This window comes from Phalangium opilio, unplaced genomic scaffold, assembly GCF_054372755.1.
Source record: "Phalangium opilio isolate 3A_F unplaced genomic scaffold, DU_Popi_V2 ptg000360l_1, whole genome shotgun sequence".
NCBI lineage: Eukaryota > Metazoa > Arthropoda > Arachnida > Opiliones > Phalangiidae > Phalangium > Phalangium opilio.
The window spans coordinates 3,065,109-3,089,167 of NW_028324230.1; the positions used below are offsets into that span (position 1 = coordinate 3,065,109).

The 24,059-nt window shown below is 38.1% G+C and overlaps 49 non-coding genes and 47 pseudogenes across 49 annotated transcripts; all 96 read left to right on the forward strand.

Annotated features, from left to right (window-relative positions):
• The first annotated feature begins 93 nt into the window (after nucleotides 1-93).
• Nucleotides 94-212, forward strand: LOC149600166 (5S ribosomal RNA). Its single transcript, XR_016378325.1, has one exon. It is a non-coding gene; the product is annotated as a 5S ribosomal RNA (ribosomal RNA).
• Nucleotides 213-349: 137 nt separating this feature from the next.
• LOC149600167 (5S ribosomal RNA) lies at nucleotides 350-452 on the forward strand (annotated as a pseudogene).
• Nucleotides 453-574: 122 nt separating this feature from the next.
• Nucleotides 575-693, forward strand: LOC149600168 (5S ribosomal RNA; annotated as a pseudogene).
• A 137-nt stretch (nucleotides 694-830) lies between these two features.
• On the forward strand, nucleotides 831-949 carry LOC149600169 (5S ribosomal RNA). Its single transcript, XR_016378520.1, has one exon. It is a non-coding gene; the product is annotated as a 5S ribosomal RNA (ribosomal RNA).
• A 134-nt stretch (nucleotides 950-1,083) lies between these two features.
• Nucleotides 1,084-1,202, forward strand: LOC149600170 (5S ribosomal RNA; annotated as a pseudogene).
• A 137-nt stretch (nucleotides 1,203-1,339) lies between these two features.
• On the forward strand, nucleotides 1,340-1,458 carry LOC149600171 (5S ribosomal RNA). Its single transcript, XR_016377918.1, has one exon. It is a non-coding gene; the product is annotated as a 5S ribosomal RNA (ribosomal RNA).
• Nucleotides 1,459-1,595: 137 nt separating this feature from the next.
• Nucleotides 1,596-1,698, forward strand: LOC149600172 (5S ribosomal RNA; annotated as a pseudogene).
• Nucleotides 1,699-1,820: 122 nt separating this feature from the next.
• On the forward strand, nucleotides 1,821-1,939 carry LOC149600173 (5S ribosomal RNA). Its single transcript, XR_016378521.1, has one exon. It is a non-coding gene; the product is annotated as a 5S ribosomal RNA (ribosomal RNA).
• Nucleotides 1,940-2,074: 135 nt separating this feature from the next.
• LOC149600174 (5S ribosomal RNA) lies at nucleotides 2,075-2,193 on the forward strand (annotated as a pseudogene).
• A 137-nt stretch (nucleotides 2,194-2,330) lies between these two features.
• Nucleotides 2,331-2,449, forward strand: LOC149600175 (5S ribosomal RNA; annotated as a pseudogene).
• A 136-nt stretch (nucleotides 2,450-2,585) lies between these two features.
• LOC149600176 (5S ribosomal RNA) lies at nucleotides 2,586-2,704 on the forward strand (annotated as a pseudogene).
• Nucleotides 2,705-2,841: 137 nt separating this feature from the next.
• LOC149600177 (5S ribosomal RNA) lies at nucleotides 2,842-2,960 on the forward strand. The gene has a single exon (XR_016378864.1). It is a non-coding gene; the product is annotated as a 5S ribosomal RNA (ribosomal RNA).
• A 135-nt stretch (nucleotides 2,961-3,095) lies between these two features.
• Nucleotides 3,096-3,214, forward strand: LOC149600178 (5S ribosomal RNA; annotated as a pseudogene).
• Nucleotides 3,215-3,351: 137 nt separating this feature from the next.
• On the forward strand, nucleotides 3,352-3,470 carry LOC149600179 (5S ribosomal RNA; annotated as a pseudogene).
• A 137-nt stretch (nucleotides 3,471-3,607) lies between these two features.
• LOC149600180 (5S ribosomal RNA) lies at nucleotides 3,608-3,710 on the forward strand (annotated as a pseudogene).
• A 122-nt stretch (nucleotides 3,711-3,832) lies between these two features.
• Nucleotides 3,833-3,951, forward strand: LOC149600181 (5S ribosomal RNA). The gene has a single exon (XR_016378522.1). It is a non-coding gene; the product is annotated as a 5S ribosomal RNA (ribosomal RNA).
• Nucleotides 3,952-4,088: 137 nt separating this feature from the next.
• On the forward strand, nucleotides 4,089-4,207 carry LOC149600182 (5S ribosomal RNA). The gene has a single exon (XR_016378866.1). It is a non-coding gene; the product is annotated as a 5S ribosomal RNA (ribosomal RNA).
• Nucleotides 4,208-4,341: 134 nt separating this feature from the next.
• On the forward strand, nucleotides 4,342-4,460 carry LOC149600183 (5S ribosomal RNA; annotated as a pseudogene).
• A 136-nt stretch (nucleotides 4,461-4,596) lies between these two features.
• LOC149600184 (5S ribosomal RNA) lies at nucleotides 4,597-4,715 on the forward strand (annotated as a pseudogene).
• A 137-nt stretch (nucleotides 4,716-4,852) lies between these two features.
• Nucleotides 4,853-4,971, forward strand: LOC149600185 (5S ribosomal RNA). Its single transcript, XR_016379101.1, has one exon. It is a non-coding gene; the product is annotated as a 5S ribosomal RNA (ribosomal RNA).
• A 137-nt stretch (nucleotides 4,972-5,108) lies between these two features.
• On the forward strand, nucleotides 5,109-5,227 carry LOC149600186 (5S ribosomal RNA). Its single transcript, XR_016378523.1, has one exon. It is a non-coding gene; the product is annotated as a 5S ribosomal RNA (ribosomal RNA).
• A 136-nt stretch (nucleotides 5,228-5,363) lies between these two features.
• LOC149600187 (5S ribosomal RNA) lies at nucleotides 5,364-5,482 on the forward strand (annotated as a pseudogene).
• Nucleotides 5,483-5,618: 136 nt separating this feature from the next.
• On the forward strand, nucleotides 5,619-5,721 carry LOC149600188 (5S ribosomal RNA; annotated as a pseudogene).
• A 122-nt stretch (nucleotides 5,722-5,843) lies between these two features.
• LOC149600189 (5S ribosomal RNA) lies at nucleotides 5,844-5,962 on the forward strand. Its single transcript, XR_016378524.1, has one exon. It is a non-coding gene; the product is annotated as a 5S ribosomal RNA (ribosomal RNA).
• A 137-nt stretch (nucleotides 5,963-6,099) lies between these two features.
• LOC149600190 (5S ribosomal RNA) lies at nucleotides 6,100-6,218 on the forward strand (annotated as a pseudogene).
• A 136-nt stretch (nucleotides 6,219-6,354) lies between these two features.
• LOC149600191 (5S ribosomal RNA) lies at nucleotides 6,355-6,457 on the forward strand (annotated as a pseudogene).
• Nucleotides 6,458-6,579: 122 nt separating this feature from the next.
• On the forward strand, nucleotides 6,580-6,698 carry LOC149600192 (5S ribosomal RNA). The gene has a single exon (XR_016378525.1). It is a non-coding gene; the product is annotated as a 5S ribosomal RNA (ribosomal RNA).
• Nucleotides 6,699-6,835: 137 nt separating this feature from the next.
• LOC149600193 (5S ribosomal RNA) lies at nucleotides 6,836-6,954 on the forward strand (annotated as a pseudogene).
• Nucleotides 6,955-7,090: 136 nt separating this feature from the next.
• On the forward strand, nucleotides 7,091-7,209 carry LOC149600194 (5S ribosomal RNA). Its single transcript, XR_016377888.1, has one exon. It is a non-coding gene; the product is annotated as a 5S ribosomal RNA (ribosomal RNA).
• Nucleotides 7,210-7,345: 136 nt separating this feature from the next.
• On the forward strand, nucleotides 7,346-7,464 carry LOC149600195 (5S ribosomal RNA; annotated as a pseudogene).
• A 137-nt stretch (nucleotides 7,465-7,601) lies between these two features.
• LOC149600196 (5S ribosomal RNA) lies at nucleotides 7,602-7,720 on the forward strand (annotated as a pseudogene).
• A 137-nt stretch (nucleotides 7,721-7,857) lies between these two features.
• Nucleotides 7,858-7,960, forward strand: LOC149600197 (5S ribosomal RNA; annotated as a pseudogene).
• A 122-nt stretch (nucleotides 7,961-8,082) lies between these two features.
• Nucleotides 8,083-8,201, forward strand: LOC149600198 (5S ribosomal RNA). Its single transcript, XR_016378526.1, has one exon. It is a non-coding gene; the product is annotated as a 5S ribosomal RNA (ribosomal RNA).
• Nucleotides 8,202-8,338: 137 nt separating this feature from the next.
• Nucleotides 8,339-8,457, forward strand: LOC149600199 (5S ribosomal RNA; annotated as a pseudogene).
• Nucleotides 8,458-8,593: 136 nt separating this feature from the next.
• On the forward strand, nucleotides 8,594-8,712 carry LOC149600200 (5S ribosomal RNA; annotated as a pseudogene).
• Nucleotides 8,713-8,849: 137 nt separating this feature from the next.
• LOC149600201 (5S ribosomal RNA) lies at nucleotides 8,850-8,968 on the forward strand. The gene has a single exon (XR_016378222.1). It is a non-coding gene; the product is annotated as a 5S ribosomal RNA (ribosomal RNA).
• A 136-nt stretch (nucleotides 8,969-9,104) lies between these two features.
• LOC149600202 (5S ribosomal RNA) lies at nucleotides 9,105-9,223 on the forward strand (annotated as a pseudogene).
• Nucleotides 9,224-9,359: 136 nt separating this feature from the next.
• Nucleotides 9,360-9,478, forward strand: LOC149600203 (5S ribosomal RNA; annotated as a pseudogene).
• Nucleotides 9,479-9,614: 136 nt separating this feature from the next.
• Nucleotides 9,615-9,717, forward strand: LOC149600204 (5S ribosomal RNA; annotated as a pseudogene).
• A 122-nt stretch (nucleotides 9,718-9,839) lies between these two features.
• LOC149600205 (5S ribosomal RNA) lies at nucleotides 9,840-9,958 on the forward strand (annotated as a pseudogene).
• A 137-nt stretch (nucleotides 9,959-10,095) lies between these two features.
• LOC149600206 (5S ribosomal RNA) lies at nucleotides 10,096-10,198 on the forward strand (annotated as a pseudogene).
• A 122-nt stretch (nucleotides 10,199-10,320) lies between these two features.
• Nucleotides 10,321-10,439, forward strand: LOC149600207 (5S ribosomal RNA; annotated as a pseudogene).
• Nucleotides 10,440-10,575: 136 nt separating this feature from the next.
• LOC149600208 (5S ribosomal RNA) lies at nucleotides 10,576-10,694 on the forward strand (annotated as a pseudogene).
• Nucleotides 10,695-10,831: 137 nt separating this feature from the next.
• Nucleotides 10,832-10,950, forward strand: LOC149600209 (5S ribosomal RNA; annotated as a pseudogene).
• Nucleotides 10,951-11,087: 137 nt separating this feature from the next.
• On the forward strand, nucleotides 11,088-11,206 carry LOC149600210 (5S ribosomal RNA). The gene has a single exon (XR_016378452.1). It is a non-coding gene; the product is annotated as a 5S ribosomal RNA (ribosomal RNA).
• A 122-nt stretch (nucleotides 11,207-11,328) lies between these two features.
• Nucleotides 11,329-11,447, forward strand: LOC149600211 (5S ribosomal RNA). The gene has a single exon (XR_016378867.1). It is a non-coding gene; the product is annotated as a 5S ribosomal RNA (ribosomal RNA).
• Nucleotides 11,448-11,584: 137 nt separating this feature from the next.
• On the forward strand, nucleotides 11,585-11,687 carry LOC149600212 (5S ribosomal RNA; annotated as a pseudogene).
• Nucleotides 11,688-11,809: 122 nt separating this feature from the next.
• Nucleotides 11,810-11,928, forward strand: LOC149600213 (5S ribosomal RNA). Its single transcript, XR_016378868.1, has one exon. It is a non-coding gene; the product is annotated as a 5S ribosomal RNA (ribosomal RNA).
• Nucleotides 11,929-12,067: 139 nt separating this feature from the next.
• Nucleotides 12,068-12,186, forward strand: LOC149600214 (5S ribosomal RNA). Its single transcript, XR_016378869.1, has one exon. It is a non-coding gene; the product is annotated as a 5S ribosomal RNA (ribosomal RNA).
• A 137-nt stretch (nucleotides 12,187-12,323) lies between these two features.
• Nucleotides 12,324-12,426, forward strand: LOC149600215 (5S ribosomal RNA; annotated as a pseudogene).
• Nucleotides 12,427-12,548: 122 nt separating this feature from the next.
• On the forward strand, nucleotides 12,549-12,667 carry LOC149600216 (5S ribosomal RNA). Its single transcript, XR_016378870.1, has one exon. It is a non-coding gene; the product is annotated as a 5S ribosomal RNA (ribosomal RNA).
• Nucleotides 12,668-12,803: 136 nt separating this feature from the next.
• Nucleotides 12,804-12,922, forward strand: LOC149600217 (5S ribosomal RNA). The gene has a single exon (XR_016378465.1). It is a non-coding gene; the product is annotated as a 5S ribosomal RNA (ribosomal RNA).
• A 136-nt stretch (nucleotides 12,923-13,058) lies between these two features.
• LOC149600218 (5S ribosomal RNA) lies at nucleotides 13,059-13,161 on the forward strand (annotated as a pseudogene).
• A 122-nt stretch (nucleotides 13,162-13,283) lies between these two features.
• LOC149600219 (5S ribosomal RNA) lies at nucleotides 13,284-13,402 on the forward strand. Its single transcript, XR_016378871.1, has one exon. It is a non-coding gene; the product is annotated as a 5S ribosomal RNA (ribosomal RNA).
• A 137-nt stretch (nucleotides 13,403-13,539) lies between these two features.
• LOC149600220 (5S ribosomal RNA) lies at nucleotides 13,540-13,658 on the forward strand. Its single transcript, XR_016378872.1, has one exon. It is a non-coding gene; the product is annotated as a 5S ribosomal RNA (ribosomal RNA).
• Nucleotides 13,659-14,019: 361 nt separating this feature from the next.
• On the forward strand, nucleotides 14,020-14,138 carry LOC149600221 (5S ribosomal RNA). The gene has a single exon (XR_016377901.1). It is a non-coding gene; the product is annotated as a 5S ribosomal RNA (ribosomal RNA).
• A 137-nt stretch (nucleotides 14,139-14,275) lies between these two features.
• LOC149600222 (5S ribosomal RNA) lies at nucleotides 14,276-14,378 on the forward strand (annotated as a pseudogene).
• A 121-nt stretch (nucleotides 14,379-14,499) lies between these two features.
• Nucleotides 14,500-14,618, forward strand: LOC149600223 (5S ribosomal RNA). The gene has a single exon (XR_016378873.1). It is a non-coding gene; the product is annotated as a 5S ribosomal RNA (ribosomal RNA).
• A 135-nt stretch (nucleotides 14,619-14,753) lies between these two features.
• LOC149600224 (5S ribosomal RNA) lies at nucleotides 14,754-14,872 on the forward strand. Its single transcript, XR_016379045.1, has one exon. It is a non-coding gene; the product is annotated as a 5S ribosomal RNA (ribosomal RNA).
• Nucleotides 14,873-15,009: 137 nt separating this feature from the next.
• Nucleotides 15,010-15,112, forward strand: LOC149600225 (5S ribosomal RNA; annotated as a pseudogene).
• Nucleotides 15,113-15,234: 122 nt separating this feature from the next.
• LOC149600226 (5S ribosomal RNA) lies at nucleotides 15,235-15,353 on the forward strand (annotated as a pseudogene).
• A 137-nt stretch (nucleotides 15,354-15,490) lies between these two features.
• On the forward strand, nucleotides 15,491-15,609 carry LOC149600227 (5S ribosomal RNA; annotated as a pseudogene).
• Nucleotides 15,610-15,746: 137 nt separating this feature from the next.
• On the forward strand, nucleotides 15,747-15,849 carry LOC149600228 (5S ribosomal RNA; annotated as a pseudogene).
• Nucleotides 15,850-15,971: 122 nt separating this feature from the next.
• LOC149600229 (5S ribosomal RNA) lies at nucleotides 15,972-16,090 on the forward strand. The gene has a single exon (XR_016378804.1). It is a non-coding gene; the product is annotated as a 5S ribosomal RNA (ribosomal RNA).
• A 137-nt stretch (nucleotides 16,091-16,227) lies between these two features.
• On the forward strand, nucleotides 16,228-16,346 carry LOC149600230 (5S ribosomal RNA). Its single transcript, XR_016378874.1, has one exon. It is a non-coding gene; the product is annotated as a 5S ribosomal RNA (ribosomal RNA).
• Nucleotides 16,347-16,483: 137 nt separating this feature from the next.
• LOC149600231 (5S ribosomal RNA) lies at nucleotides 16,484-16,586 on the forward strand (annotated as a pseudogene).
• Nucleotides 16,587-16,708: 122 nt separating this feature from the next.
• On the forward strand, nucleotides 16,709-16,827 carry LOC149600232 (5S ribosomal RNA). Its single transcript, XR_016378613.1, has one exon. It is a non-coding gene; the product is annotated as a 5S ribosomal RNA (ribosomal RNA).
• A 139-nt stretch (nucleotides 16,828-16,966) lies between these two features.
• Nucleotides 16,967-17,085, forward strand: LOC149600233 (5S ribosomal RNA). Its single transcript, XR_016378875.1, has one exon. It is a non-coding gene; the product is annotated as a 5S ribosomal RNA (ribosomal RNA).
• Nucleotides 17,086-17,207: 122 nt separating this feature from the next.
• On the forward strand, nucleotides 17,208-17,326 carry LOC149600234 (5S ribosomal RNA). The gene has a single exon (XR_016378877.1). It is a non-coding gene; the product is annotated as a 5S ribosomal RNA (ribosomal RNA).
• A 137-nt stretch (nucleotides 17,327-17,463) lies between these two features.
• Nucleotides 17,464-17,566, forward strand: LOC149600235 (5S ribosomal RNA; annotated as a pseudogene).
• Nucleotides 17,567-17,688: 122 nt separating this feature from the next.
• LOC149600236 (5S ribosomal RNA) lies at nucleotides 17,689-17,807 on the forward strand. Its single transcript, XR_016378879.1, has one exon. It is a non-coding gene; the product is annotated as a 5S ribosomal RNA (ribosomal RNA).
• Nucleotides 17,808-17,944: 137 nt separating this feature from the next.
• Nucleotides 17,945-18,063, forward strand: LOC149600237 (5S ribosomal RNA). The gene has a single exon (XR_016378880.1). It is a non-coding gene; the product is annotated as a 5S ribosomal RNA (ribosomal RNA).
• Nucleotides 18,064-18,200: 137 nt separating this feature from the next.
• LOC149600238 (5S ribosomal RNA) lies at nucleotides 18,201-18,303 on the forward strand (annotated as a pseudogene).
• Nucleotides 18,304-18,425: 122 nt separating this feature from the next.
• On the forward strand, nucleotides 18,426-18,544 carry LOC149600239 (5S ribosomal RNA). The gene has a single exon (XR_016378881.1). It is a non-coding gene; the product is annotated as a 5S ribosomal RNA (ribosomal RNA).
• Nucleotides 18,545-18,681: 137 nt separating this feature from the next.
• LOC149600240 (5S ribosomal RNA) lies at nucleotides 18,682-18,800 on the forward strand. Its single transcript, XR_016378882.1, has one exon. It is a non-coding gene; the product is annotated as a 5S ribosomal RNA (ribosomal RNA).
• A 122-nt stretch (nucleotides 18,801-18,922) lies between these two features.
• LOC149600241 (5S ribosomal RNA) lies at nucleotides 18,923-19,041 on the forward strand. Its single transcript, XR_016378883.1, has one exon. It is a non-coding gene; the product is annotated as a 5S ribosomal RNA (ribosomal RNA).
• A 137-nt stretch (nucleotides 19,042-19,178) lies between these two features.
• Nucleotides 19,179-19,281, forward strand: LOC149600242 (5S ribosomal RNA; annotated as a pseudogene).
• A 122-nt stretch (nucleotides 19,282-19,403) lies between these two features.
• LOC149600243 (5S ribosomal RNA) lies at nucleotides 19,404-19,522 on the forward strand. The gene has a single exon (XR_016378884.1). It is a non-coding gene; the product is annotated as a 5S ribosomal RNA (ribosomal RNA).
• A 137-nt stretch (nucleotides 19,523-19,659) lies between these two features.
• Nucleotides 19,660-19,778, forward strand: LOC149600244 (5S ribosomal RNA). The gene has a single exon (XR_016378885.1). It is a non-coding gene; the product is annotated as a 5S ribosomal RNA (ribosomal RNA).
• A 137-nt stretch (nucleotides 19,779-19,915) lies between these two features.
• Nucleotides 19,916-20,018, forward strand: LOC149600245 (5S ribosomal RNA; annotated as a pseudogene).
• A 122-nt stretch (nucleotides 20,019-20,140) lies between these two features.
• LOC149600246 (5S ribosomal RNA) lies at nucleotides 20,141-20,259 on the forward strand. Its single transcript, XR_016378886.1, has one exon. It is a non-coding gene; the product is annotated as a 5S ribosomal RNA (ribosomal RNA).
• A 137-nt stretch (nucleotides 20,260-20,396) lies between these two features.
• LOC149600247 (5S ribosomal RNA) lies at nucleotides 20,397-20,515 on the forward strand. Its single transcript, XR_016379030.1, has one exon. It is a non-coding gene; the product is annotated as a 5S ribosomal RNA (ribosomal RNA).
• Nucleotides 20,516-20,652: 137 nt separating this feature from the next.
• LOC149600248 (5S ribosomal RNA) lies at nucleotides 20,653-20,771 on the forward strand. Its single transcript, XR_016378887.1, has one exon. It is a non-coding gene; the product is annotated as a 5S ribosomal RNA (ribosomal RNA).
• Nucleotides 20,772-20,908: 137 nt separating this feature from the next.
• On the forward strand, nucleotides 20,909-21,011 carry LOC149600249 (5S ribosomal RNA; annotated as a pseudogene).
• Nucleotides 21,012-21,133: 122 nt separating this feature from the next.
• LOC149600250 (5S ribosomal RNA) lies at nucleotides 21,134-21,252 on the forward strand. The gene has a single exon (XR_016378889.1). It is a non-coding gene; the product is annotated as a 5S ribosomal RNA (ribosomal RNA).
• Nucleotides 21,253-21,389: 137 nt separating this feature from the next.
• On the forward strand, nucleotides 21,390-21,508 carry LOC149600251 (5S ribosomal RNA). Its single transcript, XR_016378890.1, has one exon. It is a non-coding gene; the product is annotated as a 5S ribosomal RNA (ribosomal RNA).
• A 137-nt stretch (nucleotides 21,509-21,645) lies between these two features.
• LOC149600252 (5S ribosomal RNA) lies at nucleotides 21,646-21,748 on the forward strand (annotated as a pseudogene).
• Nucleotides 21,749-21,870: 122 nt separating this feature from the next.
• Nucleotides 21,871-21,989, forward strand: LOC149600253 (5S ribosomal RNA). The gene has a single exon (XR_016378891.1). It is a non-coding gene; the product is annotated as a 5S ribosomal RNA (ribosomal RNA).
• Nucleotides 21,990-22,126: 137 nt separating this feature from the next.
• LOC149600254 (5S ribosomal RNA) lies at nucleotides 22,127-22,245 on the forward strand. Its single transcript, XR_016378466.1, has one exon. It is a non-coding gene; the product is annotated as a 5S ribosomal RNA (ribosomal RNA).
• A 137-nt stretch (nucleotides 22,246-22,382) lies between these two features.
• Nucleotides 22,383-22,485, forward strand: LOC149600255 (5S ribosomal RNA; annotated as a pseudogene).
• A 122-nt stretch (nucleotides 22,486-22,607) lies between these two features.
• Nucleotides 22,608-22,726, forward strand: LOC149600256 (5S ribosomal RNA). Its single transcript, XR_016378735.1, has one exon. It is a non-coding gene; the product is annotated as a 5S ribosomal RNA (ribosomal RNA).
• A 136-nt stretch (nucleotides 22,727-22,862) lies between these two features.
• On the forward strand, nucleotides 22,863-22,981 carry LOC149600257 (5S ribosomal RNA). Its single transcript, XR_016378892.1, has one exon. It is a non-coding gene; the product is annotated as a 5S ribosomal RNA (ribosomal RNA).
• A 139-nt stretch (nucleotides 22,982-23,120) lies between these two features.
• Nucleotides 23,121-23,239, forward strand: LOC149600258 (5S ribosomal RNA). Its single transcript, XR_016378893.1, has one exon. It is a non-coding gene; the product is annotated as a 5S ribosomal RNA (ribosomal RNA).
• Nucleotides 23,240-23,376: 137 nt separating this feature from the next.
• Nucleotides 23,377-23,495, forward strand: LOC149600259 (5S ribosomal RNA). Its single transcript, XR_016379031.1, has one exon. It is a non-coding gene; the product is annotated as a 5S ribosomal RNA (ribosomal RNA).
• Nucleotides 23,496-23,632: 137 nt separating this feature from the next.
• LOC149600260 (5S ribosomal RNA) lies at nucleotides 23,633-23,751 on the forward strand. Its single transcript, XR_016378894.1, has one exon. It is a non-coding gene; the product is annotated as a 5S ribosomal RNA (ribosomal RNA).
• Nucleotides 23,752-23,888: 137 nt separating this feature from the next.
• Nucleotides 23,889-23,991, forward strand: LOC149600261 (5S ribosomal RNA; annotated as a pseudogene).
• The last annotated feature ends 68 nt before the right edge of the window (nucleotides 23,992-24,059 follow it).

Below are 24,059 nucleotides of genomic sequence, written 5' to 3' on the forward strand. Positions count from 1 at the left end.
AAGCCAACATATTTTCTTTTTGTTATTGTTTTAAAAAGATGAAGGTTAATTTGTCTCACTTAATTTAAATTCGAATTATTAAATAGCACTCTCGGCAACGGCCATATCACGCTGAAAACACCGGTTCTCGTCCGATCACCAAAGTTAAGCAGCGTCGAGCGCAGTCAGTACTTGGGAGGGAGACCACTTAGGAACACTGCGTGCCGTTGGCTTTTTCACTTTTTTTTCCTCTTTTAAATTCCAATAGATATGAAAAAAGCAAACATATTTTCTTTTTGTTATTGTTTTAAAAAGATGAAGGTTAATTTGTCTCACTTAATTTAAATTCGAATTATTAAATAGCACTCTCGGCAACGGCCATATCACGCTGAAAACACCGGTTCTCGTCCGATCACCGAAGTTAAGCAGCGTCGAGCGCAGTCAGTACTTGGAAACTTTGCGTGCCGTTGGCTTTTTCACTTTTATTTCCTCTTTTAAATTCCATGAGATATGAAAAAAGCAAACATATCTTCTCTTTCTTATTGATTTATAAAGATGAAGGTTAATTAAATTCGAATTATTAAATAGCACTCTCGGCAACGGCCTTATCACGCTGAAAACACCGGTTCTCGTCCGATAACCGAAGTTAAGCAGCGTCGAGCGCAGTCAGTACTTGGGAGGGAGACCACTTAGGAACACTGCGTGCCGTTGGCTTTTTCACTTTTTTTTCCTCTTTTAAATTCCAATAGATATGAAAAAAGCAAATATATTTTCTTTTTGTTATTGTTTTAAAAAGATGAAGGTTAATTTGTCTCACTTAATTTAAATTCGAATTATTAAACAGCACTCTCGGCAACGGCCATATCACGCTGAAAACACCGGTTCTCGTCCGATAACCGAAGTTAAGCAGCGTCGAGCGCAGTCAGTACTTGGGAGGGAGACCACTTAGGAACACTGCGTGCCGTTGGCTTTTTCACTTTTTTTTCCTCTTTTCAATTCCTATAGATATGAAAAAAGCAAACATATTTTCTTTTTGTTATTGTTTTAAAAAGATGGTCATTTTGTCTCACTTAATTTAAATTCGAATTATTATCTAGCACTCTCGGCAACGGCCATATCACGCTGAAAACACCGGTTCTCGTCGGATCACCGAAGTTAAGCAGCGTCGAGCGCAGTCAGTACTTGGGAGGGAGACCACTTAGGAACACTGCGCGCTGTTGGCTTTTTCACGTTTTTTTCCTCTTTTAAATTCCAATAGATATGAAAAAAGCCAACATATTTTCTTTTTGTTATTGTTTTAAAAAGATGAAGGTTAATTTGTCTCACTTAATTTAAATTCGAATTATTAAATAGCACTCTCGGCAACGGCCATATCACGCTGAAAACACCGGTACTCGTCCGATCACCGAAGTTAAGCAGCGTCGAGCGCAGTCAGTACTTGGGAGGGAGACCACTTAGGAACACTGCGTGCCGTTGGCTTTTTCACTTTTTTTTCCTCTTTTAAATTCCAATAGATATGAAAAAAGCAAATATATTTTCTTTTTGTTATTGTTTTAAAAAGATGAAGGTTAATTTGTCTCACTTAATTTAAATTCGAATTATTAAATAGCACTCTCGGCAACGGCCATATCACGCTGAAAACACCGGTTCTCGTCCGATCACCGAAGTTAAGCAGCGTAGAGCGCAGTCAGTACTTGGAAACTTTGCGTGCCGTTGGCTTTTTCACTTTTATTTCCTCTTTTAAATTCCATGAGATATGAAAAAAGCAAACATATCTTCTCTTTCTTATTGATTTATAAAGATGAAGGTTAATTAAATTCGAATTATTAAATAGCACTCTCGGCAACGGCCATATCACGCTGAAAACACCGGTTCTCGTCCGATAACCGAAGTTAAGCAGCGTCGAGCGCAGTCAGTACTTGGGAGGGAGACCACTTAGGAACACTGCGTGCCGTTGGCTTTTTCACTTTTTTTTCCTCTTTTCAATTCCTATAGATATGAAAAAAGCAAACATTTTCTTTTTGTTATTGTTTTAAAAAGATGAAGGTCAATTTGTCTCACTTAATTTAAATTCGAATTATTATCTAGCACTCTCGGCAACGGCCATATCACGCTGAAAACCCCGGTTCTCGTCGGATCACCGAAGTTAAGCAGCGTCGAGCGCAGTCAGTACTTGGGAGGGAGACCACTTAGGAACACTGCGCGCTGTTGGCTTTTTCACGTTTTTTTCCTCTTTTAAATTCCAATAGATATGAAAAAAGCCAACATATTTTCTTTTTGTTATTTTTTTAAAAAGATGAAGGTTAATTCGTCTCACTTAATTTAAATTCGAATTATTAAATAGCACTCTCGGCAACGGTCATATCACGCTGAAAACACCGGTTCTCGTCCGATCACCGTAGTTAAGCAGCGTCGATCGCAGTCAGTACTTGGGAGGGAGACCAGTTAGGAACACTGCGTGCCGTTGGCTTTTTCACTTTTTTTTTTCTTTTAAATTCCTATAGATATGAAAAACGCAAACATATTTTCTTTTTGTTATTGTTTTAAAAAGATGAAGGTCAATTTGTCTCACTTAATTTAAATTCGAATTATTATCTAGCACTCTCGGCAACGGCCATATCACGCTGAAAACGCCGGTTCTCGTCGGATCACCGAAGTTAAGCAGCGTCGAGCGCAGTCAGTACTTGGGAGGGAGACCACTTAGGAACACTGCGCGCTGTTGGCTTTTTCACGTTTTTTTCCTCTTTTAAATTCCAATAGATATGAAAAAAGCCAACATATTTTCTTTTTGTTATTGTTTTAAAAAGATGAAGGTTAATTTGTCTCACTTAATTGAAATTCGAATTATTAAATAGCACTCTCGGCAACGGCCATATCACGCTGAAAACACCGGTTCTCGTCCGATCACCGAAGTTAAGCAGCGTCGAGCGCAGTCAGTACTTGGGAGGGAGACCACTTAGGAACACTGCGTGCCGTTGGCTTTTTCACTTTTTTTTTCTTTTAAATTCCTATAGATATGAAAAAAGCAAACATATTTTCTTTTTGTTATTGTTTTAAAAAGATGAAGGTCAATTTGTCTCACTTAATTTAAATTCGAATTATTATCCAGCACTCTCGGCAACGGCCATATCACGCTGAAAACACCGGTTCTCGTCGGATCACGGAAGTTAAGCAGCGTCGAGCGCAGTCAGTACTTGGGAGGGATACCACTTAGGAACACTGCGTGCCGTTGGCTTTTTCACTTTTTTTTCCTCTTTTAAATTCCAATAGATATGAAAAAAGCAAACATATTTTCTTATTGTTATTGTTTTAAAAAGATGATGGTTAATTTGTCTCACTTAATTTAAATTCGAATTATTAAATAGCACTCTCGGCAACGGCCATATCACGCTGAAAACACCGGTTCTCGTCTGATCACCGAAGTTAAGCAGCGTCGAGCGCAGTCAGTACTTGGGAGAGAGACCACTTAGGAACACTGCGTGCCGTTGGCTTTTTCACTTTTTTTTCCTCTTTTAAAATCCAATAGATATGAAAAAAGCAAACATATTTTCTTATTGTTATTGTTTTAAAAAGATGATGGTTAATTTGTTTCACTTAATTTAAATTCGAATTATTATCTAAAACTCTCGGCAACGGCCATATCACGCTGAAAACACCGGTTCTCGTCCGATCACCGAAGTTAAGCAGCGTCGAGCGCAGTCAGTACTTGGAAACTTTGCGTGCCGTTGGCTTTTTCACTTTTATTTCCTCTTTTAAATTCCATGAGATATGAAAAAAGCAAACATATCTTCTCTTTCTTATTGATTTATAAAGATGAAGGTTAATTAAATTCGAATTATTAAATAGCACTCTCGGCAACGGCCATATCACGCTGAAAACACCGGTTCTCGTCCGATAACCGAAGTTAAGCAGCGTCGAGCGCAGTCAGTACTTGGGAGGGAGACCACTTAGGAACACTGCGTGCCGTTGGCTTTTTCACTTTTTTTTCCTCTTTTAAATTCCAATAGATATGAAAAAAGCCAACATATTTTCTTTTTGTTATTGTTTTAAAAAGATGAAGGTTAATTTGTCTCACTTAATTTAAATTCGAATTATTAAATAGCACTCACGGCAACGGCCATATCACGCTGAAAACACCGGTTCTCGTCCGATCACCGAAGTTAAGCAGCGTCGAGCGCAGTCAGTACTTGGGAGGGAGACCACTTAGGAACACTGCGTGCCGTTGGCTTTTTCACTTTTTTTTCCTCTTTTAAATTCCAATAGATATGAAAAAAGCAAACATATTTTCTTTTTGTTATTGTTTTAAAAAGAAGGTTAATTTGTCTCACTTAATTTAAATTCGAATTATTAAATAGCACTCTCGGCAACGGCCATATCACGCTGAAAACACCGGTTCTCGTCCGATCACCGAAGTTAAGGAGCTTCGAGCGCAGTCAGTACTTGGGAGGGAGACCACTTAGGAACACTGCGTGCCGTTGGCTTTTTCACTTTTTTTTTTCTTTTAAATTCCTATAGATATGAAAAAAGCAAACATATTTTCTTTTTGTTATTGTTTTAAAAAGATGAAGGTCAATTTGTCTCACTTAATTTAAATTCGAATTATTATCCAGCACTCTCGGCAACGGCCATATCACGCTGAAAACACCGGTTCTCGTCGGATCACGGAAGTTAAGCAGCGTCGAGCGCAGTCAGTACTTGGGAGGGATACCACTTAGGAACACTGCGTGCCGTTGGCTTTTTCACTTTTTTTTCCTCTTTTAAATTCCAATAGATATGAAAAAAGCAAACATATTTTCTTTTTGTTATTGTTTTAAAAAGATGAAGGTTAATTTGTCTCACTTAATTTAAATTCGAATTATTAAATAGCACTCTCGGCAACGGCCATATCACGCTGAAAACACCGGTTCTCGTCTGATCACCGAAGTTAAGCAGCGTCGAGCGCAGTCAGTACTTGGGAGGGAGACCACTTAGGAACACTGCGTGCCGTTGGCTTTTTCACTTTTTTTTCCTCTTTTAAATTCCAATAGATATGAAAAAAGCAAACATATTTTCTTTTTGTTATTGTTTTAAAAAGATGAAGGTTAATTTGTCTCACTTAATTTAAATTCGAATTATTAAATAGCACTCTCGGCAACGGCCATATCACGCTGAAAACACCGGTTCTCGTCCGATAACCGAAGTTAAGCAGCGTCGAGCGCAGTCAGTACTTGGGAGGGAGACCACTTAGGAACACTGCGTGCCGTTGGCTTTTTCACTTTTTTTTTTCTTTTAAATTCCTATAGATATGAAAAAAGCAAACATATTTTCTTTTTGTTATTGTTTTAAAAAGATGAAGGTCAATTTGTCTCACTTAATTTAAATTCGAATTATTATCCAGCACTCTCGGCAACGGCCATATCACGCTGAAAACACCGGTTCTCGTCCGATAACCGAAGTTAAGCAGCGTCGAGCGCAGTCAGTACTTGGGAGGGAGACCAGTTAGGAACACTGCGTGCCGTTGGCTTTTTCACTTTTTTTCCTCTTTTAAATTCCAATAGATATGAAAAAAGCCAACATATTTTCTTTTTGTTATTGTTTTAAAAAGATGAAGGTTAATTTGTCTCACTTAATTTAAATTCGAATTATTAAATAGCACTCACGGCAACGGCCATATCACGCTGAAAACACCGGTTCTCGTCCGATCACCGAAGTTAAGCAGCGTCGAGCGCAGTCAGTACTTGGAAACTTTGCGTGCCGTTGGCTTTTTCACTTTTATTTCCTCTTTTAAATTCCATGAGATATGAAAAAAGCAAACATATCTTCTCTTTCTTATTGATTTATAAAGATGAAGGTTAATTAAATTCGAATTATTAAATAGCACTCTCGGCAACGGCCATATCACGCTGAAAACACCGGTTCTCGTCCGATAACCGAAGTTAAGCAGCGTCGAGCGCAGTCAGTACTTGGGAGGGAGACCACTTAGGAACACTGCGTGCCGTTGGCTTTTTCACTTTTTTTTCCTCTTTTTAATTCCTATAGATATGAAAAAAGCAAACATATTTTCTTTTTGTTATTGTTTTAAAAAGATGAAGGTCAATTTGTCTCACTTAATTTAAATTCGAATTATTATCTAGCACTCTCGGCAACGGCCATATCACGCTGAAAACACCGGTTCTCGTCGGATCACCGAAGTTAAGCAGCGTCGAGCGCAGTCAGTACTTGGGAGGGAGACCACTTAGGAACACTGCGCGCTGTTGGCTTTTTCACGTTTTTTTCTTCTTTTAAATTCCAATAGATATGAAAAAAGCCAACATATTTTCTTTTTGTTATTGTTTTAAAAAGATGAAGGTTAATTTGTCTCACTTAATTTAAATTCGAATTATTAAATACTCTCTCGGCAACGGCCATATCACGCTTAAAACACCGGTTCTCGTCCGATCACCGAAGTTAAGCAGCGTCGAGCGCAGTCAGTACTTGGAAACTTTGCGTGCCGTTGGCTTTTTCACTTTTATTTCCTCTTTTAAATTCCATGAGATATGAAAAAAGCAAACATATCTTCTCTTTCTTATTGATTTATAAAGATGAAGGTTAATTAAATTCGAATTATTAAATAGCACTCTCGGCAACGGCCATATCACGCTGAAAACACCGGTTCTCGTCCGATAACCGAAGTTAAGCAGCGTCGAGCGCAGTCAGTACTTGGGAGGGAGACCACTTAGGAACACTGCGTGCCGTTGGCTTTTTCACTTTTTTTTCCTCTTTTTAATTCCTATAGATATGAAAAAAGCAAACATATTTTCTTTTTGTTATTGTTTTAAAAAGATGAAGGTCAATTTGTCTCACTTAATTTAAATTCGAATTATTATCTAGCACTCTCGGCAACGGCCATATCACGCTGAAAACACCGGTTCTCGTCGGATCACCGAAGTTAAGCAGCGTCGAGCGCAGTCAGTACTTGGGAGGGAGACCACTTAGGAACACTGCGCGCTGTTGGCTTTTTCACGTTTTTTTCTTCTTTTAAATTCCAATAGATATGAAAAAAGCCAACATATTTTCTTTTTGTTATTGTTTTAAAAAGATGAAGGTTAATTTGTCTCACTTAATTTAAATTCGAATTATTAAATACTCTCTCGGCAACGGCCATATCACGCTTAAAACACCGGTTCTCGTCCGATCACCGAAGTTAAGCAGCGTCGAGCGCAGTCAGTACTTGGGAGGGAGACCACTTAGGAACACTGCGTGCCGTTGGCTTTTTCACTATTTTTTTTCTTTTAAATTCCTATAGATATGAAAAAAGCAAACATATTTTCTTTTTGTTATTGTTTTAAAAAGATGAAGGTCAATTTGTCTCACTTAATTTAAATTCGAATTATTATCCAGCACTCTCGGCAACGGCCATATCACGCTGAAAACACCGGTTCTCGTCGGATCACGGAAGTTAAGCAGCGTCGAGCGCAGTCAGTACTTGGGAGGGATACCACTTAGGAACACTGCGTGCCGTTGGCTTTTTCACTTTTTTTTCCTCTTTTAAATTCCAATAGATATGAAAAAAGCAAACATATTTTCTTTTTGTTATTGTTTTAAAAAGATGAAGGTTAATTTGTCTCACTTAATTTAAATTCGAATTATTAAATAGCACTCTCGGCAACGGCCATATCACGCTGAAAACACCGGTTCTCGTCTGATCACCGAAGTTAAGCAGCGTCGAGCGCAGTGAGTACTTGGGAGAGAGACCACTTAGGAACACTGCGTGCCGTTGGCTTTTTCACTTTTTTTTCCTCTTTTAAAATCCAATAGATATGAAAAAAGCAAACATATTTTCTTATTGTTATTGTTTTAAAAAGATGATGGTTAATTTGTCTCACTTAATTTAAATTCGAATTATTATCTAAAACTCTCGGCAACGGCCATATCACGCTGAAAACACCGGTTCTCGTCCGATCACCGAAGTTAAGCAGCGTCGAGCGCAGTCAGTACTTGGAAACTTTGCGTGCCGTTGGCTTTTTCACTTTTATTTCCTCTTTTAAATTCCATGAGATATGAAAAAAGCAAACATATCTTCTCTTTCTTATTGATTTATAAAGATGAATGTTAATTAAATTCGAATTATTAAATAGCACTCTCGGCAACGGCCATATCACGCTGAAAACACCGGTTCTCGTCCGATAACCGAAGTTAAGCAGCGTCGAGCGCAGTCAGTACTTGGGAGGGAGACCACTTAGGAACACTGCGTGCCGTTGGCTTTTTCACTTTTTTTTCCTCTTTTTAATTCCTATAGATATGAAAAAAGCACACATATTTTCTTTTTGTTATTGTTTTAAAAAGATGAAGGTCAATTTGTCTCACTTAATTTAAATTCGAATTATTATCTAGCACTCTCGGCAACGGCCATATCACGCTGAAAACACCGGTTCTCGTCGGATCACCGAAGTTAAGCAGCGTCGAGCGCAGTCAGTACTTGGGAGGGAGACCACTTAGGAACACTGCGCGCTGTTGGCTTTTTCACGTTTTTTTCTTCTTTTAAATTCCAATAGATATGAAAAAAGCCAACATATTTTCTTTTTGTTATTGTTTTAAAAAGATGAAGGTTAATTTGTCTCACTTAATTTAAATTCGAATTATTAAATACTCTCTCGGCAACGGCCATATCACGCTTAAAACACCGGTTCTCGTCCGATCACCGAAGTTAAGCAGCGTCGAGCGCAGTCAGTACTTGGGAGGGAGACCACTTAGGAACACTGCGCGCTGTTGGCTTTTTCACGTTTTTTTCCTCTTTTAAATTCCAAGAGATATGAAAAAAGCCAACATATTTTCTTTTTGTTATTGTTTTAAAAAGATGAAGGTTAATTTGTCTCACTTAATTTAAATTCGAATTATTAAATAGCACTCTCGGCAACGGCCATATCACGCTGAAAACACCGGTTCTCGTCCGATCACCGAAGTTAAGCAGCGTCGAGCGCAGTCAGTACTTGGGAGGGAGACCACTTAGGAACACTGCGTGCCGTTGGGTTTTTCACTTTTTTTTTTCTTTTAAATTCCTATAGATATGAAAAAAGCAAACATATTTTCTTTTTGTTATTGTTTTAAAAAGATGAAGGTCAATTTGTCTCACTTAATTTAAATTCGAATTATTATCTAGCACTCTCGGCAACGGCCATATCACGCTGAAAACACCGGTTCTCGTCGGATCACCGAAGTTTAGCAGCGTCGAGCGCAGTCAGTACTTGGGAGGGAGACCACTTAGGAACACTGCGTGCCGTTGGCTTTTTCACTTTTTTTTTTCTTTTAAATTCCTATAGATATGAAAAAAGCAAACATATTTTCTTTTTGTTATTGTTTTAAAAAGATGAAGGTCAATTTGTCTCACTTAATTTAAATTCGAATTATTATCCAGCATTCTCGGCAACGGCCATATCACGCTGAAAACACCGTTTCTCGTCGGATCACGGAAGTTAAGCAGCGTCGAGCGCAGTCAGTACTTGGGAGGGAGACCACTTAGGAACACTGCGTGCCGTTGGCTTTTTCACTTTTTTTCCTCTTTTAAATTCCAATAGATATGAAAAAAGCAAACATATTTTCTTTTTGTTATTGTTTTAAAAAGATGAAGGTTAATTTGTCTCACTTATATTAAATTCGAATTATTAAATAGCACTCTCGGTAACGGCCATATCACGCTGAAAACACCGGTTCTCGTCCGATCACCAAAGTTAAGCAGCGTCGAGCGCATACAGTACTTGGGAATACTGCGTGCCGTTGGCTTTTTCACTTTTGTTTCCTCTTTCAAATTCCACCAGATATGAAAAAAGCAAACATATCTTCTTTTTGTTATTGTTTTATAAAGATGAAAGTTAATTAAATTCGAATTATTAAATAGCACTCTCGGCAACGGCCATATCACGCTGAAAACACCGGTTCTCGTCTGATCACCGAAGTTAAGCAGCGTCGAGCGCAGTCAGTACTTGGGAGAGAGACCACTTAGGAACACTGCGTGCCGTTGGCTTTTTCACTTTTTTTTCCTCTTTTAAAATCCAATAGATATGAAAAAAGCAAACATATTTTCTTATTGTTATTGTTTTAAAAAGATGATGGTTAATTTGTTTCACTTAATTTAAATTCGAATTATTATCTAAAACTCTCGGCAACGGCCATATCACGCTGAAAACACCGGTTCTCGTCCGATCACCGAAGTTAAGCAGCGTCGAGCGCAGTCAGTACTTGGAAACTTTGCGTGCCGTTGGCTTTTTCACTTTTATTTCCTCTTTTAAATTCCATGAGATATGAAAAAAGCAAACATATCTTCTCTTTCTTATTGATTTATAAAGATGAAGGTTAATTAAATTCGAATTATTAAATAGCACTCTCGGCAACGGCCATATCACGCTGAAAACACCGGTTCTCGTCCGATAACCGAAGTTAAGCAGCGTCGAGCGCAGTCAGTACTTGGGAGGGAGAAAACTTAGGAACACTGCGCGCTCTTGGCTTTTTCACGTTTTTTTCTTCTTTTAAATTCCAATAGATACGAAAAAAGCCAACATATTTTCTTTTTGTTATTGTTTTAAAAAGATGAAGGTTAATTTGTCTCACTTAATTTAAATTCGAATTATTAAATACTCTCTCGGCAACGGCCATATCACGCTTAAAACACCGGTTCTCGTCTGATCACCGAAGTTAAGCAGCGTCGAGCGCAGTCAGTACTTGGGAGAGAGACCACTTAGGAACACTGCGTGCCGTTGGCTTTTTCACTTTTTTTTCCTCTTTTAAAATCCAATAGATATGAAAAAAGCAAACATATTTTCTTTTTGTTATTGTTTTAAAAAGATGAAGGTCAATTTGTCTCACTTAATTTAAATTCGAATTATTATCTAGCACTCTCGGCAACGGCCATATCACGCTGAAAACACCGGTTCTCGTCGGATCACCGAAGTTAAGCAGCGTCGAGCGCAGTCAGTACTTGGGAGGGAGACCACTTAGGAACACTGCGCGCTGTTGGCTTTTTCACGTTTTTTTCCTCTTTTAAATTCCAATAGATATGAAAAAAGCAAACATATTTTCTTTTTGTTATTGTTTTAAAAAGATGAAGGTTAATTTGTCTCACTTAATTTAAATTCGAATTATTAAATAGCACTCTCGGCAACGGCCATATCACGCTGAAAACACCGGTTCTCGTCCGATCACCGAAGTTAAGCAGCGTCGACCGCAGTCAGTACTTGGGAGGGAGACCACTTAGGAACACTGCGTGCCGTTGGCTTTTTCACTTTTTTTTCCTCTTTTAAATTCCATCAGATATGAAAAAAGCAAACATATCTTCTTTTTCTTATTGATTTTTAAAGATGAAGGTTAATTAAATTCAAATTATTAAATAGCACTCTCGGCAACGGCCATATCACGCTGAAAACACCGGTTCTCGTCCGATCACCGAAGTTAAGCAGCGTCGAGCGCAGTCAGTACTTGGGAGGGAGACCACTTAGGAACACTGCGTGCCGTTGGCTTTTTCACTCTTTTTTCCTCTTTTAAATTCCAATAGATATGAAAAAAGCAAACATATTTTCTTTTTGTTATTGTTTTAAAAAGATGATGGTTATTTTGTCTCACTTAATTTAAATTCGAATTATTATCTAGCACTCTCGGCAACTGCCATATCACGCTGAAAACACCGGTTCTCGTCCGATCACCGAAGTTAAGCAGCGTCGAGCGCAGTCAGTACTTGGAAACTCTGCGTGCCGTTGGCTTTTTCACTTTTATTTCCCCTTTTAAATTCCATGAGATATGAAAAAAGCAAACATATCTTCTTTTTCTTATTGATTTATAAAGATGAAGGTTAATTAAATTCAAATTATTAAATAGCACTCTCGGCAACGGCCATATCACGCTGAAAACACCGGTTCTCGTCCGATCACCGAAGTTAAGCAGCGTCGAGCGCAGTCAGTACTTGGGAGGGAGACCACTTAGGAACACTGCGTGCCGTTGGCTTTTTCACTTTTTTTTTTCCTCTTTTAAATTCCAATAGATATAAAAAAAGCAAACATATTTTCTTTTTGTTATTGTTTTAAAAAGATGAAGGTTAATTTGTCTAACTTAATTTAAATTCAAATTATTAAATAGCACTCTCGGCAACGGCCATATCACGCTGAAAACACCGGTTCTCGTCCGATCACCGAAGTTAAGCAGCGTCGAGCGCAGTCAGTACTTGGGAGGGAGACCACTTAGGAACACTGCGTGCCGTTGGCTTTTTCACTTTTTTTTCCTCTTTTAAATTCCAATAGATATGAAAAAAGCAAACATATTTTCTTTTTGTTATTGTTTTAAAAAGATGATGGTTATTTTGTCTCACTTAATTTAAATTCGAATTATTATCTAGCACTCTCGGCAACTGCCATATCACGCTGAAAACACCGGTTCTCGTCCGATCACCGAAGTTAAGCAGCGTCGAGCGCAGTCAGTACTTGGAAACTCTGCGTGCCGTTGGCTTTTTCACTTTTATTTCCCCTTTTAAATTCCATGAGATATGAAAAAAGCAAACATATCTTCTTTTTCTTATTGATTTATAAAGATGAAGGTTAATTAAATTCAAATTATTAAATAGCACTCTCGGCAACGGCCATATCACGCTGAAAACACCGGTTCTCGTCCGATCACCGAAGTTAAGCAGCGTCGAGCGCAGTCAGTACTTGGGAGGGAGACCACTTAGGAACACTGCGTGCCGTTGGCTTTTTCACTTTTTTTTCCTCTTTTAAATTCCAATAGATATAAAAAAGCAAACATATTTTCTTTTTGTTATTGTTTTAAAAAGATGAAGGTTAATTTGTCTAACTTAATTTAAATTCGAATTATTAAATAGCACTCTCGGCAACGGCCATATCACGCTGAAAACACCGGTTCTCGTCCGATCACCGAAGTTAAGCAGCGTCGAGCGCAGTCAGTACTTGGGAGGGAGACCACTTAGAAACACTGCGTGCCGTTGGCAGTTTCATTTTTTTTCCTCATTTAAAATCCAATAGATATGAAAAAAGCAAACATATTTTCTTTTTGTTATTGTTTTAAAAAGATGATGGTTAACTTGTCTCACTTAATTTAAATTCGAATTATTATCTAGCACTCTCGGCAACTGCCATATCACGCTGAAAACACCGGTTCTCGTCCGATCACCGAAGTTAAGCAGCGTCGAGCGCAGTCAGTACTTGGAAACTCTGCGTGCCGTTGGCTTTTTCACTTTAATTTCCCCTTTTAAATTCCATGAGATATGAAAAAAGCAAACATATCTTCTTTTTCTTATTGATTTATAAAGATGAAGGTTAATTAAATTCAAATTATTAAATAGCACTCTCGGCAACGGCCATATCACGCTGAAAACACCGGTTCTCGTCCGATCACCGAAGTTAAGCAGCGTCGAGCGCAGTCAGTACTTGGGAGGGAGACCACTTAGGAACACTGCGTGCCGTTGGCTTTTTCACTTTTTTTTCCTCTTTTAAATTCCAATAGATATAAAAAAAGCAAACATATTTTCTTTTTGTTATTGTTTTAAAAAGATGAAGGTTAATCGGTCTAACTTAATTTAAATTCGAATTATTAAATAGCACTCTCGGCAACGGCCATATCACGCTGAAAACACCGGTTCTCGTCCGATCACCGAAGTTAAGCAGCGTCGAGCGCAGTCAGTACTTGGGAGGGAGACCACTTAGGAACACTGCGTGCCGTTGGCTTTTTCACTTTTTTTCCTCATTTAAAATCCAATAGATATGAAAAAAGCAAACATATTTTCTTTTTGTTATTGTTTTAAAATGATGATGGTTAATTTGTCTCACTTAGTTTAAATTCGAATTATTATCTAGCACTCTCGGCAACTGCCATATCACGCTGAAAACACCGGTTCTCGTCCAATCACCGAAGTTAAGCAGCGTCGAACGCAGTCAGTACTTGGAAACTTTGCGTGCCGTTGGCTTTTTTACTTTTATTTCCTCTTTTAAATTCCCTCAGATATGAAAAAAGCAAACATATCTTCTTTTTCTTATTGATTTTTAAAGATGAAGGTTAATTAAATTCAAATTATTAAATGGCACTCTCGGCAACGGCCACATCACGCTGAAAACACCGGTTCTCGTCCGATCACCGAAGTTAAGCAGCGTCGAGCGCAGTCAGTACTTGGGAGGGAGACCACTTAGGAACACTGCGTGCCGTTGGCTTTTTCACTTTTTTTTCCTCTTTTAAATTCCAATAGATATGAAAAAAGCAAACATATTTTCTTTTTGTTATTGTTTTAAAAAGATGATGGTTAATTTGTCTCACTTAATTTAAATTCGAATTATTATCTAGCACTCTCGGCAACGGCCATATCACGCTGAAGACACCGGTTCTCGTCCGATCACCGAAGTTAAGCAGCGTCGAGCGCAGTCAGTACTTGGAAACTCTGCGTGCCGTTGGCTTTTTCAGTTTTATTTCCTCTTTTAAATTCCATCAGATATGAAAAAAGCAAACATATCTTCTTTTTGTTATTGTTTTATAAAGATGAAGGTTTTTAAATTCAAATTATTAAATAGCACTCTCGGCAACGGCCATATCACGCTGAAAACACCGGTTCTCGTCCGATCACCGAAGTTAAGCAGCGTCGAGCGCAGTCAGTACTTGGGAGGGAGACCACTTAGGAACACTGCGTGCCGTTGGCTTTTTCACTTTTTTTTCCTCTTTTAAATTCCAATAGATATAAAAAAGCAAACATATTTTCTTTTGTTATTGTTTTAAAAAGATGAAGGTTAATTTGTCTAACTTAATTTAAATTCGAATTATTAAATAGCACTCTCGGCAACGGCCATATCACGCTGAAAACACCGGTTCTCGTCCGATCACCGAAGTTAAGCAGCGTCGAGCGCAGTCAGTACTTGGGAGGGAGACCACTTAGGAACACTGCGTGCCGTTGGCAGTTTCACTTTTTTTTCCTCATTTAAAATCCAATAGATATGAAAAAAGCAAACATATTTTCTTTTTGTTATTGTTTTAAAAAGATGATGGTTAATTTGTCTCACTTAATTTAAATTCGAATTATTATCTAGCACTCTCGGCAACTGCCATATCACGCTGAAAACACCGGTTCTCGTCCGATCACCGAAGTTAAGCAGCGTCGAGCGCAGTCAGTACTTGGAAACTCTGCGTGCCGTTGGCTTTTTCACTTTTATTTCCCCTTTTAAATTCCATGAGATATGAAAAAAGCAAACATATCTTCTTTTTCTTATTGATTTATAAAGATGAAGGTTAATTAAATTCAAATTATTAAATAGCACTCTCGGCAACGGCCATATCACGCTGAAAACACCGGTTCTCGTCCGATCACCGAAGTTAAGCAGCGTCGAGCGCAGTCAGTACTTGGGAGCGAGACCACTTAAGAACACTGCGTGCCGTTGGCTTTTTCACTTTTTTTCCTCTTTTTTAATTTTAATAGATATGAAAAAAGCAAACACGTTTTCTTTTTGTTATTGTTTTAAAATGATGATGGTTAATTTGTCTCACTTAGTTTAAATTCGAATTATTATCTAGCACTCTCGGCAACTGCCATATCACGCTGAAAACACCGGTTCTCGTCCGATCACCGAAGTTAAGCAGCGTCGAGCGCAGTCAGTACTTGGGAGGGAGACCACTTAGAAACACTGCGTGCCGTTGGCAGTTTCACTTTTTTTTCCTCATTTAAAATCCAATAGATATGAAAAAAGCAAACATATTTTCTTTTTGTTATTGTTTTAAAAAGATGATGGTTAACTTGTCTCACTTAATTTAAATTCGAATTATTATCTAGCACTCTCGGCAACTGCCATATCACGCTGAAAACACCGGTTCTCGTCCGATCACCGAAGTTAAGCAGCGTCGAGCGCAGTCAGTACTTGGAAACTCTGCGTGCCGTTGGCTTTTTCACTTTAATTTCCCCTTTTAAATTCCATGAGATATGAAAAAAGCAAACATATCTTCTTTTTCTTATTGATTTATAAAGATGAAGGTTAATTAAATTCAAATTATTAAATAGCACTCTCGGCAACGGCCATATCACGCTGAAAACACCGGTTCTCGTCCGATCACCGAAGTTAAGCAGCGTCGAGCGCAGTTAGTACTTGGGAGGGAGACCACTTAGGAACACTGCGTGCCGTTGGCTTTTTCACTTTTTTTTCCTCTTTTAAATTCCAATAGATATAAAAAAAGCAAACATATTTTCTTTTTGTTATTGTTTTAAAAAGATGAAGGTTAATTTGTCTAACTTAATTTAAATTCGAATTATTAAATAGCACTCTCGGCAACGGCCATATCACGCTGAAAACACCGGTTCTCGTCCGATCACCGAAGTTAAGCAGCGTCGAGCGCAGTCAGTACTTGGGAGGGAGACCACTTAGGAACACTGCGTGCCGTTGGCTTTTTCACTTTTTTTTCCTCTTTTAAATTCCAATAGATATGAAAAAAGCAAACATATTTTCTTTTTGTTATTGTTTTAAAAAGATGATGGTTAATTTGTCTCACTTAATTAAAATTCGAATTATTATCTAGCACTCTCGGCAACGGCCATATCACGCTGAAAACACCGGTTCTCGTCCGATCACCGAAGTTAAGCAGCGTCGAGCGCAGTCAGTACTTGGAAACTTTGCGTGCCGTTGGCTTTTTCACTTTTATTTCCTCTTTTAAATTCCATGAGATATGAAAAAAGCAAAGATATCTTCTTTTTCTTATTGATTTATAAAGATGAAGGTTAATTAAATTCGAATTATTAAATAGCACTCTCGGCAACGGCCATATCACGCTGAAAACACCGGTTCTCGTCCGATCACCGAAGTTGAGCAGCGTCGAGCGCAGTCAGTACTTGGGAGGGAGACCACTTAGGAACACTGCGTGCCGTTGGCTTTTTCACTTTTTTTCCTCTTTTAAATTCCAATAGATATGAAAAAAGCCAACATATTTTCTTTTTGTTATTGTTTTAAAAAGATGAAGGTTAATTTGTCTCACTTAATTTAAATTCGAATTAGTATTAAATAGCACTCTCGGCAACGGCCATATCACGCTGAAAACACCGGTTCTCGTCCGATCACCGAAGTTAAGCAGCGTCGAGCGCAGTCAGTACTTGGGAGGGAGACCACTTAGGAACACTGCGTGCCGTTGGCTTTTTCACTTTTTTTTCCTCTTTTAAATTCCATCAGATATGAAAAAAGCAAACATATCTTCTTTTTCTTATTGATTTTTAAAGATGAAGGTTAATTAAATTCAAATTATTAAATAGCACTCTCGGCAACGGCCATATCACGCTGAAAACACCGGTTCTCGTCCGATCACCGAAGTTAAGCAGCGTCGAGCGCAGTCAGTACTTGGGAGGGAGACCACTTAGGAACACTGCGTGCCGTTGGCTTTTTCACTTTTTTTTCCTCTTTTAAATTCCAATAGATATGAAAAAAGCAAACATATTTTCTTTTTGTTATTGTTTTAAAAAGATGATGGTTATTTTGTCTCACTTAATTTAAATTCGAATTATTATCTAGCACTCTCGGCAACTGCCATATCACGCTGAAAACACCGGTTCTCGTCCGATCACCGAAGTTAAGCAGCGTCGAGCGCAGTCAGTACTTGGAAACTCTGCGTGCCGTTGGCTTTTTCACTTTTATTTCCCCTTTTAAATTCCATGAGATATGAAAAAAGCAAACATATCTTCTTTTTCTTATTGATTTATAAAGATGAAGGTTAATTAAATTCAAATTATTAAATAGCACTCTCGGCAACGGCCATATCACGCTGAAAACACCGGTTCTCGTCCGATCACCGAAGTTAAGCAGCGTCGAGCGCAGTCAGTACTTGGGAGGGAGACCACTTAGGAACACTGCGTGCCGTTGGCTTTTTCACTTTTTTTTCCTCTTTTAAATTCCAATAGATATAAAAAAAGCAAACATATTTTCTTTTTGTTATTGTTTTAAAAAGATGAAGGTTAATTTGTCTAACTTAATTTAAATTCAAATTATTAAATAGCACTCTCGGCAACGGCCATATCACGCTGAAAACACCGGTTCTCGTCCGATCACCGAAGTTAAGCAGCGTCGAGCGCAGTCAGTACTTGGGAGGGAGACCACTTAGGAACACTGCGTGCCGTTGGCTTTTTCACTTTTTTTTCCTCTTTTAAATTCCAATAGATATGAAAAAAGCAAACATATTTTCTTTTTGTTATTGTTTTAAAAAGATGATGGTTATTTTGTCTCACTTAATTTAAATTCGAATTATTATCTAGCACTCTCGGCAACTGCCATATCACGCTGAAAACACCGGTTCTCGTCCGATCACCGAAGTTAAGCAGCGTCGAGCGCAGTCAGTACTTGGAAACTCTGCGTGCCGTTGGCTTTTTCACTTTTATTTCCCCTTTTAAATTCCATGAGATATGAAAAAAGCAAACATATCTTCTTTTTCTTATTGATTTATAAAGATGAAGGTTAATTAAATTCAAATTATTAAATAGCACTCTCGGCAACGGCCATATCACGCTGAAAACACCGGTTCTCGTCCGATCACCGAAGTTAAGCAGCGTCGAGCGCAGTCAGTACTTGGGAGGGAGACCACTTAGGAACACTGCGTGCCGTTGGCTTTTTCACTTTTTTTTCCTCTTTTAAATTCCAATAGATATAAAAAAAGCAAACATATTTTCTTTTTGTTATTGTTTTAAAAAGATGAAGGTTAATTTGTCTAACTTAATTTAAATTCGAATTATTAAATAGCACTCTCGGCAACGGCCATATCACGCTGAAAACACCGGTTCTCGTCCGATCACCGAAGTTAAGCAGCGTCGAGCGCAGTCAGTACTTGGGAGGGAGACCACTTAGGAACACTGCGTGCCGTTGGCTTTTTCACTTTTTTTTCCTCTTTTAAATTCCATCAGATATGAAAAAAGCAAACATATCTTCTTTTTCTTATTGATTTTTAAAGATGAAGGTTAATTAAATTCAAATTATTAAATAGCACTCTCGGCAACGGCCATATCACGCTGAAAACACCGGTTCTCGTCCGATCACCGAAGTTAAGCAGCGTCGAGCGCAGTCAGTACTTGGGAGGGAGACCACTTAGGAACACTGCGTGCCGTTGGCTTTTTCACTTTTTTTTCCTCTTTTAAATTCCAATAGATATGAAAAAAGCAAACATATTTTCTTTTTGTTATTGTTTTAAAAAGATGATGGTTATTTTGTCTCACTTAATTTAAATTCGAATTATTATCTAGCACTCTCGGCAACTGCCATATCACGCTGAAAACACCGGTTCTCGTCCGATCACCGAAGTTAAGCAGCGTCGAGCGCAGTCAGTACTTGGAAACTCTGCGTGCCGTTGGCTTTTTCACTTTTATTTCCCCTTTTAAATTCCATGAGATATGAAAAAAGCAAACATATCTTCTTTTTCTTATTGATTTATAAAGATGAAGGTTAATTAAATTCAAATTATTAAATAGCACTCTCGGCAACGGCCATATCACGCTGAAAACACCGGTTCTCGTCCGATCACCGAAGTTAAGCAGCGTCGAGCGCAGTCAGTACTTGGGAGGGAGACCACTTAGGAACACTGCGTGCCGTTGGCTTTTTCACTTTTTTTTCCTCTTTTAAATTCCAATAGATATAAAAAAAGCAAACATATTTTCTTTTTGTTATTGTTTTAAAAAGATGAAGGTTAATTTGTCTAACTTAATTTAAATTCAAATTATTAAATAGCACTCTCGGCAACGGCCATATCACGCTGAAAACACCGGTTCTCGTCCGATCACCGAAGTTAAGCAGCGTCGAGCGCAGTCAGTACTTGGGAGGGAGACCACTTAGGAACACTGCGTGCCGTTGGCTTTTTCACTTTTTTTTCCTCTTTTAAATTCCAATAGATATGAAAAAAGCAAACATATTTTCTTTTTGTTATTGTTTTAAAAAGATGATGGTTATTTTGTCTCACTTAATTTAAATTCGAATTATTATCTAGCACTCTCGGCAACTGCCATATCACGCTGAAAACACCGGTTCTCGTCCGATCACCGAAGTTAAGCAGCGTCGAGCGCAGTCAGTACTTGGAAACTCTGCGTGCCGTTGGCTTTTTCACTTTTATTTCCCCTTTTAAATTCCATGAGATATGAAAAAAGCAAACATATCTTCTTTTTCTTATTGATTTATAAAGATGAAGGTTAATTAAATTCAAATTATTAAATAGCACTCTCGGCAACGGCCATATCACGCTGAAAACACCGGTTCTCGTCCGATCACCGAAGTTAAGCAGCGTCGAGCGCAGTCAGTACTTGGGAGGGAGACCACTTAGGAACACTGCGTGCCGTTGGCTTTTTCACTTTTTTTTCCTCTTTTAAATTCCAATAGATATAAAAAAAGCAAACATATTTTCTTTTTGTTATTGTTTTAAAAAGATGAAGGTTAATTTGTCTAACTTAATTTAAATTCAAATTATTAAATAGCACTCTCGGCAACGGCCATATCACGCTGAAAACACCGGTTCTCGTCCGATCACCGAAGTTAAGCAGCGTCGAGCGCAGTCAGTACTTAGGAGGGAGACCACTTAGGAACACTGCGTGCCGTTGGCTTTTTCACTTTTTTTTCCTCTTTTAAATTCCAATAGATATAAAAAAAGCAAACATATTTTCTTTTTGTTATTGTTTTAAAAAGATGAAGGTTAATTTGTCTAACTTAATTTAAATTCAAATTATTAAATAGCACTCTCGGCAACGGCCATATCACGCTGAAAACACCGGTTCTCGTCCGATCACCGAAGTTAAGCAGCGTCGAGCGCAGTCAGTACTTGGGAGGGAGACCACTTAGGAACACTGCGTGCCGTTGGCTTTTTCACTTTTTTTTCCTCTTTTAAATTCCAATAGATATGAAAAAAGCAAACATATTTTCTTTTTGTTATTGTTTTAAAAAGATGATGGTTATTTTGTCTCACTTAATTTAAATTCGAATTATTATCTAGCACTCTCGGCAACTGCCATATCACGCTGAAAACACCGGTTCTCGTCCGATCACCGAAGTTAAGCAGCGTCGAGCGCAGTCAGTACTTGGAAACTCTGCGTGCCGTTGGCTTTTTCACTTTTATTTCCCCTTTTAAATTCCATGAGATATGAAAAAAGCAAACATATCTTCTTTTTCTTATTTATTTATAAAGATGAAGGTTAATTAAATTCAAATTATTAAATAGCACTCTCGGCAACGGCCATATCACGCTGAAAACACCGGTTCTCGTCCGATCACCGAAGTTAAGCAGCGTCGAGCGCAGTCAGTACTTGGGAGGGAGACCACTTAGGAACACTGCGTGCCGTTGGCTTTTTCACTTTTTTTTCCTCTTTTAAATTCCAATAGATATAAAAAAAGCAAACATATTTTCTTTTTGTTATTGTTTTAAAAAGATGAAGGTTAATTTGTCTAACTTAATTTAAATTCAAATTATTAAATAGCACTCTCGGCAACGGCCATATCACGCTGAAAACACCGGTTCTCGTCCGATCACCGAAGTTAAGCAGCGTCGAGCGCAGTCAGTACTTGGGAGGGAGACCACTTAGGAACACTGCGTGCCGTTGGCTTTTTCACTTTTTTTTCCTCTTTTAAATTCCAATAGATATGAAAAAAGCAAACATATTTTCTTTTTGTTATTGTTTTAAAAAGATGATGGTTATTTTGTCTCACTTAATTTAAATTCGAATTATTATCTAGCACTCTCGGCAACTGCCATATCACGCTGAAAACACCGGTTCTCGTCCGATCACCGAAGTTAAGCAGCGTCGAGCGCAGTCAGTACTTGGAAACTCTGCGTGCCGTTGGCTTTTTCACTTTTATTTCCCCTTTTAAATTCCATGAGATATGAAAAAAGCAAACATATCTTCTTTTTCTTATTGATTTATAAAGATGAAGGTTAATTAAATTCAAATTATTAAATAGCACTCTCGGCAACGGCCATATCACGCTGAAAACACCGGTTCTCGTCCGATCACCGAAGTTAAGCAGCGTCGAGCGCAGTCAGTACTTGGGAGGGAGACCACTTAGGAACACTGCGTGCCGTTGGCTTTTTCACTTTTTTTTCCTCTTTTAAATTCCAATAGATATAAAAAAAGCAAACATATTTTCTTTTTGTTATTGTTTTAAAAAGATGAAGGTTAATTTGTCTAACTTAATTTAAATTCGAATTATTAAATAGCACTCTCGGCAACGGCCATATCACGCTGAAAACACCGGTTCTCGTCCGATCACCGAAGTTAAGCAGCGTCGAGCGCAGTCAGTACTTGGGAGGGAGACCACTTAGAAACACTGCGTGCCGTTGGCAGTTTCACTTTTTTTTCCTCATTTAAAATCCAATAGATATGAAAAAAGCAAACATATTTTCTTTTTGTTATTGTTTTAAAAAGATGATGGTTAACTTGTCTCACTTAATTTAAATTCGAATTATTATCTAGCACTCTCGGCAACTGCCATATCACGCTGAAAACACCGGTTCTCGTCCGATCACCGAAGTTAAGCAGCGTCGAGCGCAGTCAGTACTTGGAAACTCTGCGTGCCGTTGGCTTTTTCACTTTAATTTCCCCTTTTAAATTCCATGAGATATGAAAAAAGCAAACATATCTTCTTTTTCTTATTGATTTATAAAGATGAAGGTTAATTAAATTCAAATTATTAAATAGCACTCTCGGCAACGGCCATATCACGCTGAAAACACCGGTTCTCGTCCGATCACCGAAGTTAAGCAGCGTCGAGAGCAGTCAGTACTTGGGAGGGAGACCACTTAGGAACACTTCGTGCCGTTGGCTTTTTCACTTTTTTTCCTCTTTTAAATTCCAATAGATATAAAAAAAGCAAACATATTTTCTTTTTGTTATTGTTTTAAAAAGATGAAGGTTAATTTGTCTAACTTAATTTAAATTCGAATTATTAAATAGCACTCTCGGCAACGGCCATATCACGCTGAAAACACCGGTTCTCGTCCGATCACCGAAGTTAAGCAGCGTCGAGCGCAGTCAGTACTTGGGAGGGAGACCACTTAGGAACACTGCGTGCCGTTGGCTTTTTCACTTTTTTTTTTCCTCTTTTAAATTCCAATAGATATAAAAAAAGCAAACATATTTTCTTTTTGTTATTGTTTTAAAAAGATGAAGGTTAATTTGTCTAACTTAATTTAAATTCAAATTATTAAATAGCACTCTCGGCAACGGCCATATCACGCTGAAAACACCGGTTCTCGTCCGATCACCGAAGTTAAGCAGCGTCGAGCGCAGTCAGTACTTGGGAGGGAGACCACTTAGGAACACTGCGTGCCGTTGGCTTTTTCACTTTTTTTTCCTCTTTTAAATTCCAATAGATATAAAAAAAGCAAACATATTTTCTTTTTGTTATTGTTTTAAAAAGATGAAGGTTAATTTGTCTAACTTAATTTAAATTCAAATTATTAAATAGCACTCTCGGCAACGGCCATATCACGCTGAAAACACCGGTTCTCGTCCGATCACCGAAGTTAAGCAGCGTCGAGCGCAGTCAGTACTTAGGAGGGAGACCACTTAGGAACACTGCGTGCCGTTGGCTTTTTCACTTTTTTTTCCTCTTTTAAATTCCAATAGATATAAAAAAAGCAAACATATTTTCTTTTTGTTATTGTTTTAAAAAGATGAAGGTTAATTTGTCTAACTTAATTTAAATTCAAATTATTAAATAGCACTCTCGGCAACGGCCATATCACGCTGAAAACACCGGTTCTCGTCCGATCACCGAAGTTAAGCAGCGTCGAGCGCAGTCAGTACTTGGGAGGGAGACCACTTAGGAACACTGCGTGCCGTTGGCTTTTTCACTTTTTTTTCCTCTTTTAAATTCCAATAGATATGAAAAAAGCAAACATATTTTCTTTTTGTTATTGTTTTAAAAAGATGATGGTTATTTTGTCTCACTTAATTTAAATTCGAATTATTATCTAGCACTCTCGGCAACTGCCATATCACGCTGAAAACACCGGTTCTCGTCCGATCACCGAAGTTAAGCAGCGTCGAGCGCAGTCAGTACTTGGAAACTCTGCGTGCCGTTGGCTTTTTCACTTTTATTTCCCCTTTTAAATTCCATGAGATATGAAAAAAGCAAACATATCTTCTTTTTCTT